This window comes from Macrobrachium rosenbergii, chromosome 5, assembly GCF_040412425.1.
Source record: "Macrobrachium rosenbergii isolate ZJJX-2024 chromosome 5, ASM4041242v1, whole genome shotgun sequence".
NCBI lineage: Eukaryota > Metazoa > Arthropoda > Malacostraca > Decapoda > Palaemonidae > Macrobrachium > Macrobrachium rosenbergii.
The window spans coordinates 23,627,202-23,645,995 of NC_089745.1; the positions used below are offsets into that span (position 1 = coordinate 23,627,202).

An 18,794-nucleotide genomic window follows, 5' to 3' on the forward strand; every position below is an offset into this window, starting at 1 on the left:
AGGTACACAGTACCCACAGGCTCCCCTTATGACTCAAAATGACATTTTTATAATAAAATAAAGTTTTATATATACTTACCAAATAATTACATAGCTATAGTTTCTACTTTACGCGGCAGCTCAAAATTCGAAATTCGCGGTAGCGCTCTTTTGTTTTGAGTGTAGGTATGTTGCCCCGCCCACTTTCGGGGAAGAATAGGTACAACTTAGCTAAGGAGCTCAATTTGTTTATGCTCTATGTCCATGAGAGGGGAGGAGGGCGGGCTCCAATCATGTAATTATTTGGTAAGTATATATAAAACTTTATTTTATTATAAAAATGTCATTTTTATATATGTAACTTACCAAATAATTACATAGCTGAATCCCACATTGAGTGGAGGTGGGATGAATGGACATATATATACTACCCAAAAAACTACTTGATATGGGGGATAATTTGGGATAGCAAATTAGCTAGCATCTTGGAATGCTTGTTGAAACCTTACCTGGCGAGGGAGCAACAGCAGACGGGTACTGCCTCTGGTCGTAGCTCCTCTTGACCTGTAGCGGTGTGGCGGTAGAGCCAAGAATCACCTCTACTGAGTGGGTGCTTTGCAACGTAGGAGGTCAATCGCAGGTTGCCAAAGCTAAAAAATCCAATGGGTCACATAATGATATGTGGATTGCCCTTGCCCTGGGCGCAGTACAATAGAATAACTAAGACCAGATAAAATTAACCTACACCATACAACCTTTTATCCAAAACCATAAAAACCAATTGATGACACTGAAGATCAGTGTACATCAAACTTCCCAAGAAGTACGACTGCCCTTATTCAAGGAGAGTGGATAGAGGAAAAGGGAAGGCGTTCCTCCTATCCTTCGTCCCCCAATACCATGCCAGCTGTGAAAAACGGACCTAAAGTACTGCATTTTTCATACACTGTCTCAACGTCCCGTAAATAAAACATGGCAAACACTGACTTGCACCTCCAAAAAGTTGTTTGTAAAATCGAAGAGAGAGACAGGTTTCGTTTAAAAGCCAAAGACGTTGCCACAGCTCTTATTTCATGAGCCTTTACTTTGCACAAGGGAAGTAAATCGTCTTGAATTCCCGAATGTGCTTCCGAAATTACGGATCTTAAAAAGAATGACAGTGCATTCTTGGACAAAGGACGGCTGGGATTTTTAACGGAACACCAAAGATTAGGGGCCGAACCTCTAAGGTTTTTGGTTCTCTCAAGGTATACTCTTAGAGTTCTTACTGGGCAGAGGACATTCTCTTGCTCGTCTGGGCCTAATACTTCTGAGAGGCTCTTGATAAAAAAGGAGCGAGGCCAAGGATTAGCAGGATCCTCGTTTTTGGCCAAAAATTCTAAAGTTAATGAGTATACTGCATTGCCTTGTGAGAAGCCTATCCTTTTGTCAATGGCATGAAGTTCACTGGCTCTTTTGGCTGTGGCAAGTGCCACCAAGAATAAAGTCTTCTTCGTAAGATTGCGAAGAGACGACGACTCTATCGGTTCAAACAGTGGACCTGAAAGCCAGTTGAGGACCACGTCCAAATTCCAAGAGACTCCTGCGAGTTTAGCTTGCTTACTGGTGTTGAAATGTTTAATTAAATGAGTTATGTCTTGGTTGGAAGACAGGTCTAATCCTCTATGTTTAAATACTGAACTCAGCATCGCTCTGTAGCCTTTGATGGTCGATGTTGAGAATCCTTTCGCTGTTCTTAGGAATAAAAGAAAATCAGCGATTTGAGTTACAGAAGTTTTAGAAGAGGAAATTCCTTGTTCTTGGCACCACTTTCTAAAAACTGTCCACTTGGATTGGTAGACTGCAGAGGAAGATTGTCGTCTGCAGTTAGCAATAGCCTCTGCAGCCTTTCTTGAAAATCCTTTCGCTCTGACAAGTTCCTGACAGTCTGAAGCCTGTCAGAGCGAGTGGATAACCCTTGATGGTATCGGAGGAAGTGTGGCTGTCTGAGAAGACTTTTCCTCTGAGGAAGTAGTCTTGGAAAGTCTGTCAGAAGGCTCAAAAGATCGGGAAACCACTCTTTGTGTAGCCAAAAGGAGCGACTAGTGTCATTGACACGTTGAGCGTGAGAACTGAACTTCCTCAGCACTTCCCTCACCATGCTGAAGGGAGGGAAGGCGTAAAGGTCGAGATTCGACCAGTCCTGCAACATGGCATCTGTTGCCCATGCTTGTGGGTCCGGGGCTGGGGAGCAATATAACGGAAGCCGATTGTTCCTCGACGTCGCGAACAGGTCTATTAACGGTTTTCCCCACAATCTCCACAGGTCGGTGCATACCTGTGGATTGAGTGACCATTCCGTCGGTAGGACCTGTTTTCCTCGACTCAATTCGTCCGCCAGGATGTTCAATTTGCCGTGAATGAACCGAGTCACTAGAAGAGTTTCGTTGCTCCTTGCCCAAAGAAGAAGCTCCTTCGTCGCTTCGTTTAGAGTGAAAGAATGAGTCCCTCCTTGGTTCTTGATGTACGCTAGTGCGGTCATGCTGTCCGAATACACCGCTACAGTTTTGTGGTAGGTTATCGTTGCAAAATGTAGAAGTGCAAGATGAAATGCTTTTAGTTCCTTCACGTTGATGTGGAGGTTTCTCTCGGAAGGAGACCAAGTTCCTGATACTTCCATGTTGTTGAGGAGGGCTCCCCAACCTAGATCCGAAGCGTCGGAGAATAACGTTAGGTCGGGGTTTATTGGAGTTAGAGACATTCCTGCCGAAAATCTGTCTTTTGCCAACCACCATCTGAGATCCTCTTTTATCTGGGGAGTGATGTTGAAAATGAACGAGTCCGGAAAAGACTTCCTGTTCCAATTGGCTTTGAGGTAGAACTGAAGTGCTCTTGAATGCAATCTGCCCAATGGAACGAACTTCTCGATTGATGAGAGAGTTCAAGAAGACTCATCCAAGCGTTGGCTGAGCAGGAGTTGCTGAGTCACGAAGTCCTGGACTTTCCTTCGGCAAGAAAGTACTCTTTGATGGGATGGAAAAGCCCGAAAACTCCGAGAGTCTATCACTATCCCCAAATAGAGAATAGACTGAGTGGGGACTAATTGCGACTTCTTGAAATTTATCAAAAGTCCTAATTCTTGGCGAGGCGAAGTGTTTTCCGTAAGTCCTCCGTGCATTGATAATTCGAGGGGAACGAAGAAGCCAGTCGTCCAGGTACAGAGAGATGTTTATCCCTATTAGATGAAGCCATTTCGTGGGGGGCGCAAGTACCTGGGTGAAAACTTGAGGGGCCGTGGATAGCCCGAAGCAGAGTGCCCAAAACTGGAAGACTCTGTCCTGGAACACGAATCTTAGGTACTTCCTGGAGTCCGGATGAATTGGGATATGGAAGTAGGCATCTTGCATGTCGATCATGACCATCCAGTCTTCCTGATGGATGGGCTGACAAAACGTTGTTTGACTGATCCAGGACAGGTCTCCATTCTTGAGTTTGTATATCTGTACTTTGAAGGCTATTGTGAAATCTCCGGTTTAGTGCTTTAAGACACTCATCATACAGGACATGGTTAGCATAAACTCGTTCCCTTCCTCCCGATGGGAAGTCCTTGGGAACGAGGTCATATGTTTGTTCGTTGTGCATCTTAGTCTTGCTTGTAAAAGTGTGACAGCTTAGATATTAGATCGACATGGGAGATCATCCTTGAGTTGTATTCTTTTGTAAATAATTACAAGAAAAACCACTATAGTTTGTCTGAAATTGCAGAACATTGGTCTGATCTTCCAAAACAGTCTTATTCTACAGCCAGAACTGAAGATGTCATAAACAAACTCTGCTGAGTTCCAAAAACTTTCTAACCAAACACCGAATTTCTGATGAAATACCTTCTTATAAATATTGCTCTCTTTTCCAGAAGGGCTGAAACTTACTGAGATAGGGGCTCTGAGTTTACTGAGTAGGCTGCTAAGATGATTGGAGAGGTTACTAATGGAGGTTTTTCCTCGAAGGGGATTGTATAACCTTCTCTTAAAACTTTCAGTACCCACGGTTCCACATTTCTCTTCTCCCATGCTGGCCAGAAATGTGACAGTCTTGCTCCCACTGGGACACGGAGGACCGAAGTCTCATTTCCTGATGTTAGACTTGAATGGTTTCCTAGATGGTTTGGAGGTTCGAAGGTTGGTTCTCGGACGGGACTGTAGACGGCCTCTACCTCCTCGAAAGGGATGTTGTTGCAGTGGTGACGACGTCCTAGTAGTTGCAGTAGAGGTTGTTCTCGTAGGAAAATACGATCTCTTGGTGGATTGAGTGATGAGATCTTGGGTAGACTTCTTCTGAAGATCGACTGAAATTCGATCTATTACATCTTGAGGAAAAAGGTTATCCTTGACTAAAGGCGCAAATAGAAGCGAGGAACGTTCTGACGGAGTGACACCTTTAGCTGCAAAAGAGCACCACAAATCTCGCTTCTTGAGTACTCCCGTAGTATAGATGGTAGCTAGCTCTACTGCTCCATCTCTAACAGCTCTATCTGCGCATCCCAAAACACCCAGCCAGTCTGATGCAAAGTTTTCTTGAAGTGATGCACAGTCTTCTATCTTCTTAGTCAAGGCTCCTATAGTCCAGTCTAGAAACTAAAAATCTCAAATACTTTAAAAACGTCTTTGAGAAGATGGTCCAATTCAGAGGATGAAAAAAGAATTCTTGCTGAAGCGAAGGCCGAACGACGAGAAGCATCGATAATACTGGAGAAGTCTCCTTGAGAGGGGGCAGCGCCTCCCAAGGACGGAGCTTCCCCCGTTGCATAAGCCAGATACTTCTGTCTTACCAAGCGAGAAGGAGGAGAACAGAAAACCGCCTTCTTGGCTTTCCTTTTCTCTGCAAGCCAGGCATCCATACGGCCGAAAGCTTTCTTCGAAGACGAAGACAACACCAGGCGTGGAAGTCTGGTGGTACCTGGAGGTTGACGCATGCCGAGGTAAGCTGAACCCGGCGATAAAGGAATGACCGGGGAGAAGAACGACGGGTAGCAGACCAGGAAAAACCTGAGTAGAGCCGAGTAATGAGAGGTGGGTTGCTCCTCTTCTACAGGATCTTCGGCAGACAAAACAGGAGATCCTGGAGGTTCTACGGGGTCCTGTGCGGTGTCCTGTACCGCTGGAGTTGGTTTCTCAAGAAGGCTCAACACTTTGTCAAGCCGGAGTTGAAGCGGCGCCAAAGAAGGGTCTATAGGGACTGAAGGAAATTCTTGCTGAGAGGTCACGACCGCATGAGAAGAAGGGTTGATTGAAGATGCGCCACCCACGACTGGGCGCATGGATGATATGAGCCCACCCGCTGAAGAAGCAAAAGTCCTGTCCGTGGACGCTTGGTTTGCCAATAATAGGCGCTCTGGAGACTGCCGTTCCCGCTCCGAGGGGGCCAACACTGGCTCTTCCGTCTTGGAAGCTGGGCGTTCCCGAACAGGTAAGGTTGGAGCAGTGCGCTCAGGTGATGGGCGCTCCGACGCTGGTGTGCGCTCAAACGATGATGGGCGCTCGGATCTTGGACGTTCGGACTTTGGGCGCTCTGAAGGAGAAAGGTCGGATCCTGAACCGTCTGTGAACTGGCGTTTACGAACATTGTCTGGGCGTTTTCTTGCGCGAGAAAGAGAGCGAGAATCTCTTGTCGGCGAAGCCCAGAAACTACAAGACGGGAGAGGGCTATGATCTCTCTCAGCTGCTCGCTTACGAGGCGGGGGAGAATCGGAGTCCATGGAAGCGCCTAGCCTTTTCAGTGGTCTAGATACATGAGAGAAACGATCACTGCGTCTCTTAGATGTGGGTGAGTCTGATCCACTTGAAGAAAGAGTGTGCGTATCCATCCTAATACCTTTCCAACGGTATTCATCCGCGGTCTGGGATCAGTGGACAACAGGTTCGGATGAGGCGACGACTGCTCGTGGGCAAACCCCACCGACCTCCCTTGGACTGTCAGTTTGCTTCCTCCCATGTTTGCAAGGGGAGTTTAGCAGGAACCTTGGTCTAGGAGCATCGGTGGGACGAACAGCCGCCCCCTCCACTGACACATCACTTGACACAACACTATTAAATTTGTCCATTAGGACTTTCACAGAATTCCCAATTTGGGACACAGTATTAACAAGTAAATTAAATTTCTGGTCTACCCGAGCTTCTAAGCTGGCAATGGCATTGGGTTCAGCAGAATAAGAATTAGGTACAGGAGTGATGGGAAAAGCTGGAGGGCTGGAAATGGGAGAAAAAAGCTGTCACAGGCGTCCAAGGGATAGGTAAAACATCAATATCTTCCCTTGAAGAATGGCCCATACTAGCAGAAGCCTTAGCTTCAGCCCTAGCTGTAGCTTTCCTAATTCTGTCCCTTTTCAATTTGCCTAAATGAGACTGCAAAGTTTTCCATTTACCCTGATCCCAGTCTTTACATTCGTCACAAGTCAAATCAGGGGAACAAATTTGTTCCCTACAAGTACAACAAATTGTATGTTGGTCGTATTTTACCGACGTGAGTCTAGTTTTGCAGCCTTTGCTGCAGTACCTAAAGCTGGATAAACTAGAGTCAGACATAATGTTCAAGAATTCCAAATGAATAAATACCACTCAAATTGTCCAAAAAACTAGCTAAGCTAATAGCTGCGCTACCAACAAAAGAGTACTTCACCAAAGACGATCTCCGACATTCGGTGAAAATGAAAACGAGAGCTGCTAATAACTGGTGTTCAGTCATTAACCGGCAGAAACGAATTGAGCTCCTTAGCTAAGTTGTACCTATTCTTCCCCGAAAGTGGGCAGGGCAACATACCTACACTCAAAACAAAAGAGCGCTACCGCGAATTTCGAATTTTGAGCTGCGGCGTATGAGCTGCCGCGTAAGTAGAAACTATAGCTATGTAATTATTTGGTAAGTTACATATAAAAAAACTAAAGCTCAAGGCAAAGAGAAAAGGAAGGAAGAAAAGCTTCTTAAGCTTCCTTGCCCAACACCATGCCACCCACGGATAACAGCCCTAAAGTACTACAATTTTCAAAAGTAGTTTCCACATCACGAAAACAGATTTGCACTTCCAATAAGTTGCCTGAAGAATTGATGAAGGGACAGGTTGTGTTTGAAGGCTAACATTAGCTCTGACAGACAATAAAACCTCTTCTCCAATCTGAGAATGGGCTTCGGAGATCAGATCCTTCAAGAATAAAGACAAGCCATTTTTGGACAGGGCATGAGATGGATTTCTAACTGAGCATCATAAATTAGTCATAGGACCTCAAATCTTCTCCGTTCTCTTTTAATTGTGCAGGAGGCCAGGGTTTGGTTGGGTCTTCATTTTTAGCTAAAAAAAAGTCCAGGGTGAATGAACATACGGCATCACCTTGGGAAAATCCGACTCTCTTGTCAAGAACGTGCACCTCACTGACCAATTTGGCGGTCACCTGGTAAGATCTTGTAGCGAAACAGAACGAAGAGGCTTGAAGCGAGGTCCCAAGAGCCACTTCAAAACAATGTCAAGATTCCAAGAGACAGTCTCTTGCAACTTTGGATTTGGAGGTATCAAAGGATTTTAGGAGGTTGGCAGGTCTTGATTGATTGGCTGAGTGATCCATTCCTCAGCCAAAACACTGAACTCAACATAGCCCTGTATCTTCTGATTGTAGAGGAGGAAAGGCTCCCAGATGTCCTCAAGTACAGGAGAAAATCAGCAATGTCTGCTATAGACATCTTAGAAGACAAGATGTCATGTCTTCTACACCAGGCTCTAAAGATTGTCCACTTAGCTCGATAGACCTTGTTGGAAGAGGGGCGTCTACACTTTCCAACTGCTTTTAAAGTTGCTCTTGAAAGCCCCTTCTATCTGAGGAGTTTCCTGAAAGTCTGAACCCTGCCAGGGCCATAGTGGACAGTCCTTGGTGGAACCGCCTGAAGTGGGCTGTCTGAGCAGACTTGTTCTCTGTGGTAACAATCTTGGGAAGTCTGTCAGCAACTTGAGGAGATCCAGAAACCATTCTGTTGCAACCAGAACAGGGCCACTAGAGTTATTGTGGCGTTCGTGTGCTGTGGAACTTATTGAGGGCTTCCTGTATCATGCAGAATGGTGGGAAGGCGTAGAGATCCTTGTGTGACCTTTCTTGTAGCATGGTGTCCGTTGCCCATGCTGGAGGGTCTGGTACTGGCAAACTAAAGACTGGTAGATGATGATTCTTGTACGTCGCAAACAGGTCTATAAGAGGTCTCCCCACAGTTTCCACAGATCCTCGTACACCTGCGAATGAAGAGTCCACTCTGTGGGGAGCACCTGACTGAGACAGCTCAACCCATCTGCAAGGATGTTGAGCTTGCCCTGGATGAACTACGTCACCAACTTGGTCCGGTTGTGGTCTGCCCATAAAAGGAGAGTTCTTGCTACTTCGCAAAGGGAGAACGAATGCGTCTCCCCTTCTTTCTTTATATATGTCAGGGCCATAGTGTTGTCTGAGTGTATGGTCACTACTTGATTATGGACTACCGACGCAAAACACTGAAGGCCCTGTCAAATTGCTGTCGGCTCCTTGAGGTTGATGTGCCAGTGAATCTGCTTCTGGGGCCAAGTTCCTGACACTTCTTGGGTGCCTAGAAGTGGCCCCCAACCCAGATCCAATGCATCTGCATAGAAGTCTAGGTTGGGGTTCAATGGAAGAAGGGACTTCCCTTCTGACAGCCTGCCTTCTGACTTCCACCACAAGAGATCTTTCTTTATTTCTTGTGATATCGGAGACAAATGTGTCCAGATGAGCTTTCCTGTCCCAGCTGGCCCTCAGAGAAAAGTGAAGAGTTCTCATATGGAGCCTTCCTAGGGAAACAAATTGCTCCATGGAGGCTAAGGTCCTGAGAAGGCTCATACATTGGTTCGCCGGGCAGGTTTGACAGGCAAGGAATTTGTCAACTTTCTTCAGGCATGACTGAACTCTTTAGGGGGACGGAAAAACCTGAAAACTCTGAGAATTTATTGTCATCCCTAAATAGAGAATTGTCTGATGGAACCAACTGGGACTTCTGGAGGTTGATTAGGAGGCATAACTCTCAAGTTAAACGAAGGGCAGAAGGTCCTCCATAAACTTCTCCTTTGATGGCAAATGAAGGAGTCAATCGTCTAGAAAGAGGGAGATGTTTATTCTCATCCGATGAAGCCACTTGGAGAGTGGAGCAAGGACTCGGGTGAAAACTTTGGGAGCGGTTGAAAGGCCGAAGCAGAGGGCCCGAAACTGGTACATTTTGTTGCGAAATACGAATCTTAGATATTCTCAACATGAATACATGTGTCACTTTTGCTCAACACAGCTGACCTAAAACATGGCCACCTTCCATGTTTACATCCGGGCGTCATTCTGGATCGAAAACTACCTATTATAAAAGGAACTATGCTAACCTAACCTATCAGGCCATGTAACTTAGTCAGGGGGCTCTGCCCTGGAACCCCCAGTGAAGGAAACCCCACTTTTTACCAAAAGCTCCCCTATAACACTACGCATGCACAACAGCATTCCAGGATGCCATGTACAATTTCTGAGGTTAATTACAGATTAATTACAGTTGACCGACAAAAAATAATGGTAAATTCTTAATAAGCAACCAAAACACTATAGGAAAAACCAATTTTCAAAGTAATACCCAACGTGGGGCTCTTGCTTAGTTCTAGCCTACCCAGGGAAGGGCCTAACACCCTTTGTTAGGTTAGGTATTAAATTACAGTGTTGTACATTATGTCGAGGGTCCTGTGGGGAAAGTCCCGACACCAAGTAAGGATCTGGCACCTAAGTTAGGTTGGGTTAAATATATCCTTGTGTTTTGCTCATTGTGTGTTTTACCCAAGCGGAATCCCCACTTTGTGATCCCCATAATGGTTGGATACAAGGTGGGGAAGTTCAGAATCCCTATAATTACACATTTGCTAATGAAATGACCGACACAAATGTTCAAAGCACACATTAAATCACAAAAAAATAATTCCAACTCTGGAAGGCAATTAGGTAACTAGGCTACTGTATACGGATATGGGGTGGGCAGAGCACTGTCGGTAGGTTACCCGTTATGAAAATGTATCATATGGTTCTTAAGTGTTATGAGAAAAACTGAGGGCAATTCTACAGAAAAGCTCCACACGTAGCTATTGTTTATAGATAAATCTTTTGACTGAATATAGAAAAACGAGTACATACTGCTGAACAGGCCAGAATTTGAGAAATTAAGTCTTTTATTACTGAACCTGGCACCCCGAAGTTTTTTTCTGTAAAACCACCAAGTGAAGGTACATATTTACCAAACGCTGAAATACAATGACAATTGAATTAGTAATTTAGTTGTGAAATAAATGAAAGTATTGTACAAACATGGCAGCTCGCACATCTGAGACTGAGTGGGTCAACTTTCATGGTGAACGACAAAGTCTAGGTTGACAATCGACTAGATTGGACAACAGAAAAATTGAAACAGATGTTCATTGGTTTTTGGAAAGGACTTCGTGGATGAATCACTCGTTAACTGATGCGTTCTTACCACAGAAGTCAACAAGTTGGCCAAAGGAATGTTGCTTCGAGCCTCTGACCCACTGACAGTTGAGTCGACTCGTGAGAGATCAGACAACTGATAAGTGATAACCGTGTCAAGTCTTGAGGCTTTAAATTACCTTAAATTTATACAATCACCTTAAATTACGATAATCCAAATAAAACGTAATTATACCCAGTATGCGAAAGTGTCGGTGGTATTAATATTAAATTACTAAAAGACATACCGTAACTAACACGCTTATGAAGAAGTGAACCACTTAAAAAAAATGGACAATAAAATCATAGAGCGTCAATAACTTGGAGTGACGATCTAACCTGCCAAGAGTGTGACCTCAGGCGGCCATATTGAAAGGTTTCGGTCCAGCTCATAGCACTGTCCTGTAAATACGAAGCACTACGGCAACTTTGCTTTTTTTTTCCTCTTGTGTAATTATTATAAGAATATGTTCTTTTTTATAGGTAAATTAATCATCACTGTAAAATATATTTCGAAATATTTCTATTCTGAGGTTTATTGTAGATGAAGTAAAAATTTGCATTCTGATCCGTAGAATCTCAAATATATATTATTTTTTTCTTTTATTATTATTATTATTATTATTATTATTATTATTATTAATTGACCCAATTTCATAAAGAAAACTACCTTACAAAACCAGGTTGACCTAAGCACTCCAACCATTGTGATCAAGGCCCAACCATCTGGTCTTAGATCTAAGCAATGCCTAGCATAAATGGTTCTTGTAAATTACATACAGTTACTTAACACTAACTACACAGTAATGTACAAATATTTAACACTAACACTCACTATACACTTACACTCACTAAACACTCATATTTACTATAGACTCACTCACACTCAATAAGCACTAAACACTGAATACTCAACAATCACTAAGCATTCACAATACTCTAAACGCTCACTAAACATTCATAAAACACTAAACACTCACTAAGCATTCACTAAATACTCACTATACCCTAAACACTCATTAAACATTCACTAAGCAATCACTATGCACTCACTCAATCCATTCATTAAACGCTAAACACTCACTAAACATTCACTAAGTACTCACTATACACTAAACACTCACTAAACATTCTCTAAGCACTCACTATACACTAAACACTCACTAAAACCTAAAAGCTCAGTAAACACTAAATAGGCCTACTCACTAAACCCTAAATGCTCATTAAACTCCTAAACACCCATTAAACACTAAATAGTTACTTAACATTCACTAATCACTCATTAAACACCCACTAAACACACACACACACCAAACATTCACTAGGCACTAACATTCACAAAACATTCACTAAACCCTAAACACTCACTAAACATTCACTAAACACATACTCATAAACATTCACTAAACACTTAGTCATTAAACAATCACTAAACCCTAAACATTCACTAAGCACTTATAAATATTCACTAAACATTTACACACTAAAGTTTCACTAAACCCTAAATGTTTACTAAATATTCACTAAACACTTAGGATAAAAAAAAAATTCACAGTCACACTAAGCCCCTGTTCAATTTGTGCGGTTACCAGACCTTTCAAGATGGCCACAAGGCTCTGCAGCGCCGCCCTGGTGGAAGACCATTGAACTACGTAGTATTGGCGTACAGATAGCATCTTCAGATATTTACCCTCTGTGGGTAAAACATATGTATTTTGAATGGTCTTGGGCATCATAACCAGTGTTGCCATGAACTCCTCACCTCGGTGAGAGCTGAGAGGCAAACCCCACACCGGTGTAGGGGTCAGACAGTGTAAGCCTATTCTTGTTGCATCCACAAAAAAAAAAAAAAAAAAAAAAAAAAAAAAAAAAATGGTTAGGCCTCAATGATCATGAACCTAATCTGCACCCAATCTGATTTAAGTTATGTTCACTTTAAAGTAAATTTTTGAATTCAGTGTTATGCTCTACTGTATATGCTTTGAGAGAGGAAATTACGCTCAACACCAAGGCAATGCTGGTAAGAAATTTCATAAACCAAGCCTTAGATCCAAATGAAAGAATTTGAATTTCTTGCATTTGGATCTAAGGTTTTATAGTGACAAGCACTTAGAAAAAGTGTGAAGAATTCGGAAAGTTAAGAGGTCATTGTGGTTATCACAATTACATGCATATCTGGTAAAAAGTGACCAGTAGAGGATATTTCCTGGATCCTGAAACTGTTTAGAATGTTTCTGTAGACCCTGGAACTAGGATATTTCCCTAAAACTTGGAACTGTTTAGGTTATTACCCTAGATTCTGGAACTGCTATTGGTATTCCCCTAGATCCTGGAACTTTTCAGGATATTTCTGTAGATCCTAGAACTGTTGAGGATATTTCCCTAGGTCCTGAACTTTTTTAGGATATTTCCCTAGATCCTGGAACAGTTCAGAATATTTCTTGTATCCTGGAAGTTTAGGATATCTCCTTAGATCCTGGGACTGTTTAAGACATTTCCCTAGATCATGGAATTGTTTAGGATATTTCCTTGGATCTGTGAACAGTTTAGAATATTTCCCTATATCCTGGAACTGTCTAGGATGTTTCTTTATATAATGGCACCGTTCAGAATATTTCCATAGATCCTAGAACTGTTTAGGATATTTACCTACACCCAGTGTAAGGACGTCAAATCGCTTCTCCTTTCTTGTGTTTCTCTTGTAAAGTCCCCACTCACTGGGTTTTCTCTAGTGAACCTCCCATTTTCTATGGTGCCTTTTTCCCCTGACCTTAGGTCGGGGTACCTAGCCACATTTTATTTATGTAAATGTGCATTTATTACTTACTCATTTATGCCCCTGTCGTACTGTACTGTACATGTTTCAGAGCATTGTTGTGTCTAATCTGTTAATTTTTATTTGTCACGTTATCTGTATTTACCTGTCCTGTTTCACACTGAGAACAATTGACCCCGGGTCACCTGTATGTCCTTGTATGTCTTTGTACTGATGTCCGCACGCCACTTTATAAGCGGCCTGCTCCCTTAATAAACTAGCAGCCAGTATCTACCTGCTCTCTCTTGCACCCTCTCACACTCTCTTCATACGTACATTAATCACGTCATATATGTTATTTGTTGATATTTCAGATTCTTTATGTATCTCATTGTATGCACCATTGTACGGCCTTTCCGCCGATATATATACCTGCCTTTCACATGTTCTGTAACGCATTATATATGTATTTTTATGCAGCAGGGGGCCTCAGGTTGCTGGTTACCTTTCCGTCTGCTTGCTGTATTATAAACACCTGTCAAGAACAATAAACGATCAGTCTTTCACTTCTGACATTTCTTGAATCTCACACTGGTGACCCCGGAAAAGGGACAGGTAGCACGGTTTTGGCCCAGCCACTGATGGACTAAATACGGCCGCAGCCTACCATCAGAGAGCCTTTAGTGGACTAACTATGGCGCAAAGTTTAGGCCTCTGATAGCCCCCTCCCTGGCGGAAACTGTGCCATTAACAGACTAAATAACGTGTACCCAAAAAGGGCATGTTTTGGGACTTCGTTCAACCACTCCTACAATCAGCACCATTAATGGACTCAACACGGCACATTTTCCCGCGTTTTGGTGTGTGATTAGTAAAGATGTCAGAAGCTGAACCTCAATGCGAACCTGTGGGCATCGTCTGTACGCCTCCCTCGCCAACAAAGCCAGACACGGTCAAACTTCCCCCGTTTTTGCGGCAGAACACGGCATCATGGTTCCCGCGCACAGACGCGCACTTTGGCGTGGCGCACATTTCAGACGATGCTATCAAATCCGACATCACCATGACGGCGCTCCTAGAAGAGGTGTTCAACAGAATCTCCCCCTGGCTCGACGTGCAACTGGACAAGGTCCCATATGGGGCCTTGAAAGATAAACTGATGCAACCTTACTCCATGCCCGTGACCGCGAGAGTGCAGCGTACTCGACCTGTTATCCTAGTCCCTCAGAGAAGCATCACCCAGGGAAGTCTGGGACGAACTACAGGGGTTGGTAACACTGCCAGGCTGCGACGAAACCGGGAGGAGAAGGATGGTAGATTTAACAAAAGCAATCTTCCTTGGTGCCTCTGGCAGGAAGTTAGGTGCCAGATAAGGGATGCAGACACCCTCGACATGGACGCCTTAGTCGATGACGCCCAGAAACCATGAGGCCACCAAGGCCTCGAAAAACGCTGCTGCCCTGGGAGCCTGCAGCCTGATGGAGGAGAACAACAACGACGACAGAGACATCAACGCCGTTTACAGAAAGAAGACACCACTCAGGGAACACAGGACATGGTCAAACCCGGCGTGGTGCTTCTTCCACAGAAAGTTCAGAACCAACGCCAGAAACTGCAGGCCTCCCTGTTCCTTCACAAAAAAACGACAAAAGCGGCCACAAGTAACAGCTGTGATTGCGAAATCCAACTCCCCCCCCCTGACCAGCAGGTTTCTTCATCAGAGACAAAATTTCTGAATGGCACCTGCTGGTAGATACGGGGCAATGCAGTCGGTCTTCCTTCCATTCAGGGAAGGTTTAGAAAAAATACCTGACTTGACACCCACCCTCATAACAGGAAACGGAACTCCCATCCGCACGTATGGCATGACGATCCGAACTATCTCAATTCTGGGACGCAGGTACCAATGGGCTTTCGTCATCGGGGATGTAAAGTTCTCCCTGCTGGGTGCAGATTTCATAGGACACCAGGGACTTCTAGTTGACGTCGCAAGACAACGCCTCCTCGACACAGGAACCTGCCACTCCCGTCAGCTCTCCACCAGACCTGGAATGCCCACCATCTACTCCACAGCCCCCAACAGCTACACGTCCCTCCTACAGGAGTTCCCGGACATATTCAAACCAGCAAAGCATGGCATCTTCCATCACATTACCACGACAGGCCACCAACTCATGCCAAGCTCCGACGACTGTCCCCACAGAGGTTACAAGATGCCAAACGGGCCTTCGCAGCGATGGAACGGATGGGCGTCTGTAAAAAAAGCATCAAGCCCATGGGCTTCTCCTCCACATGGTAAAGAAATCCGATGGATGGTTCATGGAATTTACTAATAACACCAGACCACTACACCCTCCCAAGATGGACCTCCACAGAGTGAAGATTTTCAAGATGGACTGAAGTTCCAAGTCCCTGTGTATCCCGATGAAGTCCCAAAGACTGCCATCATTATGCCTTTCAGAAGCTACACATTTTCCTCTTCCACTTTCGGTCTCAAGAACACAGTTGCCACATTCCAGCACCTGATGGACACCATCTTGGGGATCTGCCTTTCTGCATCTGCTACGTCGACGACATTCTCATCTTCTCCAGGTCCTCAGAGGAACACCTTCACCACATCTGCGCCGTCCTGAAACATCTGCAGGACAGCGGACTAGTCGTCAGGTTCGACAAGTGCATTTTCGGGAAAGAAAAAATAGACTTCCTCAGCCACGAGATTTCCCCAGCAGGAGTGAGCCCCATGGCCTCTAAAGTAAAAGCTATAGGGAACTTTTCGAAACCTCAAACCATCAAGGCCCTTCAGGAGTTTCTCGGGATGATAAACTACTACCGACATTTCATCCCAGACGTCGCCTGCACTATGTACCCTCGACATCAATCCTGAAGGGCAAACCAAAAACACTGACATAGGAGGCTCCGCAGCAGCAGGCATTCATTGCAACAAAGAGAGCCATCTCCAGTGCCTTTACCTTAACTCATCACAACCCCACTGCTGCCCTCAGGTTGACAGCGGATGCCAGCAACATCGCCTGCGGCACAGTACTCGAGCAGCTAGTGAATGGCACCCCTCAGCCCTTGGCCTTCTTCAGTCACAAGTTTTCTCCAGTGCTCTGTCAAGGGTAGAAATCAATGCCCTTCACCTCGGCATCAATTACGAAGACCTGGCAAGAGAACAAGCAGCGGACCCAGAGATGGCAGACTACAGAACGGCAGTGACAGCTCTTAAGTGGGAAGATGTGCCCTTAGCAAGCTCGAACACAACTCTCCTCTGAGACACCCTAGTGCCCGCTTCAAGGAGAAAGTAGGTGTACGACATAGTCCACGGTCTCTCCCATCCATCAAAAGCGCACAATGGCACGCCTCATGACTAACAAGTTCGTCTGGCATGGCATCAACAAGGACGTTCGCCAGTGGGCAAGGAGCTGCATCCCATGCCAGGTGAGCAAAATGTCCCGGCACACAGCGTCTGGGGTTGGCGACTTCCCCCAGCCTTGTCGGCGTTTTGGCCACATCCACATTGACATCGTTGGGGCCCTTCCGCAATTGGGGGGAGCCAGATACCTCCTGACGATCATAGACTGCTCCACCTGCTGGTCTGAGGCAACCCCCATGGAGGAGGCATCAACAGCGTCATGCACAGAGGCCCTCCTCTCCAGTTGGATCAGCCATTTCGGAGTGCCAGACAGCATCACTAGGGACAGGGGTCCAGCCTTCCTGTCAGAGCTCTGGGTCTCCTTGGCACGCCTGATGGGTACAACTCTACTCAGCACAACAGCCTACAACCCTGCAGTGAATGGCATGGTTGAGAGGGCACACCACTCTCTTAAGGCAGCTCTCATGGCACACTGCACTGACGAGAGGTGGACGGAACACCTGCCCTGGGTCCTGCTGGGACTCTGCACTGCACTGAAGACAAATGGCGATGCCTCCCCTGCTGAGAAAGTCTACAGGGAGACACCGGCCGTCTCCAGAGAATTCTTCCCACCGTCGGCCGACGGCACCGACACTCCCCTCCCCCTTCCGAGGTTGAGGGAACTTGCACAGAAGTTTGTGCCCTGCCATAAGACCTTCACCGACAGAACCACCACCTACAGCCCACCTGCCTTAGACTCCTGAATCTACGTCTTTGTCAGGGTGGACGCCCGTCAGCTGCCCTTAACCAGGCCCTACAGGGGGCCCCACCGAGTCATCAGGCAGGCCGCCAAGGCATGCCTCCTTGACATCCACGGGCAGGAAGAATGGATCACCATTGACAGGCTGAATCCGGCATTCCTCTGGGACAGCGAAGTACGCGAGGAAGAAGGCAGGCGCCCCAGGGTTCCCCCTCAGTACCTCCCTGCAGACACACCCACTCCCCCACCAAAGCAGGGTCCAGGGCGGCCCAGGAAACACATTGAACCAACCCCAGATATTGGTTCCACCCCACGCCCACAGTTCTCCAGGAGCAGGGGCCCGCTCCGACTGCCTCAGTGTCTATGTGATTAATGTTATTTTCATCCAATAATTGCTCCTCTAATCATTGTCTTTGTGGGGGGAGAGTATTTATAAGGGCATCAAATCACCTCGCCTTTCTTGTGTTTCTCTCTTCATACGTACATTAATCACGTCATATATGTTACTTGTTGATATTTCAGATTCTTTATGTATCTCATTGTATGCATCATTGTAGGCCTGTCCGTCGATATATATACCTGCCTTTTACATGTTCTGTAACGCATTATATATTAAGTCTTTTTATGCCTGTTATCAAACACAACCTTCGTATGGATGCAACGGGGGCCTCAGGTCGCCGGCTACCTTTCCGTCCGCTTTCTGTATTATAAACACCTGTCAAGAATAATAAAGGCTCAGTCTTTCACTTCTGACATTTCTTGAACCTCACACCAGAAACTGTTCAAGATATTTACCTATATCCTGGAAATGTTTAGGATGTTTCCATAGATCCTGGAACAGTTTAAGATATTTCCCTAGATCTTGGAACTGTTTAGGATATTTCCCTAGATCCTTGAACTGTCCAGGAAATTTCAATAGATCCTGGAGCAGTTAGGATATTTCCTAAAATCTGGTTTGAGATACTACCCTAGATCCTGGCACAGTTTAGGATATTTCCCTAGATCCCAGAACGGTCCAGGATATTTCTCAAGATTCTGGAACTATTTAGGATATTTCCTAGATCATGGAACTGTCCAAATTTCCCTAGATCCTGGAACTGTTTAGGTTATTTCCCTAGATCCTGGCATTATTTAGGATATTTCATACACCCCAGAAATGTTTAGGATATTCCCTAGATCCTGAAACTGTCTAGGATATTTCCCAAGGTCCTGGAACAGATTAGGTTTTGACCCTAGATCCTGAAACTGTCTAGGATATTTCCCTAAATCTTGGAACTGTTTATGATATTTTCCTAGATCTTGGAACTGCTTAGGATATTTCCCTACATCATGGAACTGTCCAGGAGATTTCCTTGGATCCTGGAACTATTTAGGACATTTCCCTAGATCCTGGAACTGTTTAGGATATTTCCCTAGATCCTGGAACTGATTAGGATATTT

The 18,794-nt window shown here is 45.1% G+C and overlaps 1 long non-coding RNA gene across 1 annotated transcript in view; it reads right to left on the reverse strand.

Annotated features, from left to right (window-relative positions):
- LOC136838598 (uncharacterized) overlaps positions 1 to 10,603 on the reverse strand; it is a 61,284-nt gene extending 50,681 nt beyond the window's left edge. The window contains exon 1 of the long non-coding RNA XR_010853051.1: positions 10,498 to 10,603. This is a non-coding gene — a long non-coding RNA (uncharacterized lncRNA). The remainder of the gene's footprint in view (positions 1 to 10,497) is intronic.
- Positions 10,604 to 18,794: the final 8,191 nt, after the last annotated feature.